Source organism: Scyliorhinus torazame, unplaced genomic scaffold, assembly GCF_047496885.1.
Source record: "Scyliorhinus torazame isolate Kashiwa2021f unplaced genomic scaffold, sScyTor2.1 scaffold_68, whole genome shotgun sequence".
In the NCBI taxonomy this organism is placed as follows: domain Eukaryota; kingdom Metazoa; phylum Chordata; class Chondrichthyes; order Carcharhiniformes; family Scyliorhinidae; genus Scyliorhinus; species Scyliorhinus torazame.
In genome coordinates, this window is record NW_027307795.1 from 609,695 (window position 1) to 612,207 (window position 2,513).

Sequence of the window (2,513 nt, forward strand, 5' to 3'; positions counted from 1 at the left end):
GGGACACACAGAGAGAGCGAGAGACACAGAGAGCGAGGGACAAACAGAGAGAGCGAGGGACACAGAGAGCGAGGGACACACAGAGAGAGTGTGGGACACAGAGAGAGTGAGAGACACAGAGAGACTGAGGGACACAGAGAGCGAGGGACACAGAGAGAGTGAGGGGCACAGAGAGTGAGGGACACAGAGAGCGAGGGACACAGAGAGAGAGCGAGAGACACAGAGAGTGAGGGACACAGAGAGAGTGAGGGACACAGAGAGCGAGGGACACAGAGAGAGTGAGGGGCACAGAGAGTGAGGGACACAGAGAGCGAGGGACACAGAGAGAGAGCGAGAGACACAGAGAGTGAGGGACACAGAGAGACTGAGGGACACAGAGAGCGAGGGACACAGAGAGAGTGAGGGGCACAGAGAGTGAGGGACACAGAGAGCGAGGGACACAGAGAGAGAGCGAGAGACACAGAGAGTGAGGGACACAGAGAGAGTGAGGGACACAGAGAGCGAGGGACACAGAGAGTGAGGGGCACAGAGAGTGAGGGACACAGAGAGCGAGGGACACAGAGAGAGAGCGAGAGACACAGAGAGCGAGGGACACAGAGAGTGAGGGACACAGAGAGTGAGGGACACAGAGAGCGAGGGACACAGAAAGTGAGGGACACAGAGAGCAAGGGACACAGAGAGAGTGAGGGACCCAGAGGGAGCGAGGGACCCAGAGAGAGCGAGGGACGCAGAGAGCGCGAGGGACACAGAGAGTGAGGGACACAGAGAGAGTGAGGGGCACAGAGAGTGAGGGACACAGAGAGCGAGGGACACAGAGAGAGAGCGAGAGACACAGAGAGTGAGGGACACAGAGAGAGTGAGGGACACAGAGAGCGAGGGTCACAGAGAGCAAGGGACACAGAGAGTGAGGGACACTTAGAGAGTGAAGAATACAGAGAGTGAGGGACACACTGAGAGAGTGTGGGACACAGAGAGCGAGTGACCCAGAGAGCGCGTGACACAGAGAGCGCGAGGGACACAGAGAGCGCGAGGGACGCAGAGAGCGAGGGACACAGAGAGAGAGCGAGGGACACAGAGAGCGAGCGACACAGAGAGCGAGGGACACACAGAGAGAGCGAGGGACACAGACAGAGCAAGGGACACAGAGAGAGTGAGGAACACAGAGAGCGAGGGAAACAGAGAGAGCGAGGGACACACAGAGAGAGTGAGGGACACAGAGAGTGTGGAACACAGAGAGCGAGGGACACAGAGAGAGCGAGGGACACAGAGAGAGCGAGGGACACAGAGAGAGTGAGGGGCACAGAGAGAGTGAGGAACAAAGAGAGAGTGAGGGACACAGAGCGAGGGTCAAGAACAGAGCGAGGGACAGAGACAGAGCGAGGGACACAGTGAGAGCGAGGGACACAGAGAAAGGGAGGGACACAGAGAGAGTGAGGGACACAGAGAGCGCGAGTGAAACAGAGAGAGCAAGGACACAGAGAGCGAGGGACACAGAGAGCGAGGGACACACAGAGATAGCGAGGGACACAGAGAGTGAGGGACACACAGAGAGAGTGTGGGACACAGAGAGAGTGAATGACACAGAGAGAGAGTGTGGGACACAGAGAGTGAGGGACACACAGACAGAGCCATGGACACAGAGAGAGCGAGGGATACAGAGAGCGAGGGACACACAGAGAGAGCGAGGGACACAGAGAGCGAGGGACACACAGAGAGAGTGTGGGACACAGAGAGATTGAGAGACACAGAGAGAGTGAGGGACACAGAGAGCGAGGGACACAGAGAGCGAGGGACACAGAGAGTGAGGGACACAGATAGAGTGAGGGACCCAGAGGGAGCGAGGGGCCCAGAGAGAGCGAGGGACGCAGAGAGTGCGAGGGACACAGAGAGTGAGGGACACAGAGAGAGTGAGGGGCAGAGAGAGTGAGGGACACAGAGAGCGAGGGACCCACAGAGAGAGCGAGAGACACAGAGAGTGAGGGGCACAGAGAGCGAGGGACACAGAGAGCGAGGGACACAGAAAGAGTCAGGGACACAGAGAGTGAGGGCCACAGAGAGAGTGAGGGACAGAGAGTGAGTGAGGGACACAGAGAGAGTGAGGGTCACAGAGAGTGAGGAACACAGAGAGTGAGGGACACAGAGAGAGTGAGGGATACCGAGAGTGAGCGACACAGGGAGAGCGAGGGACACAGAGAGATGGAGGGACACAGAGAGAGCGAGGGACACAGAGAGCGAGGGACACAGAGAGAGCAAGGGACACAGAGAGAGTGAGGGACACGGAGAGTGAGCGACAAAGGGAGAGCGAGGGACACAGAGAGTGTGGGACACAGAGATCGAGGGGCACAGAGTGTGAGGGACACAGAGAGTGAGGGACACAGAGAGTGTGGGACACAGAGAGTGTGGGACACAGAGAGCGAGGGACACAGAGAGCGAGTAGCACAGAGCATGAGGGACACAAAGAGTGAGGGACACAGAGAGCGAGGGACACAAAGGGCAAGGGACACAGAGAGTGT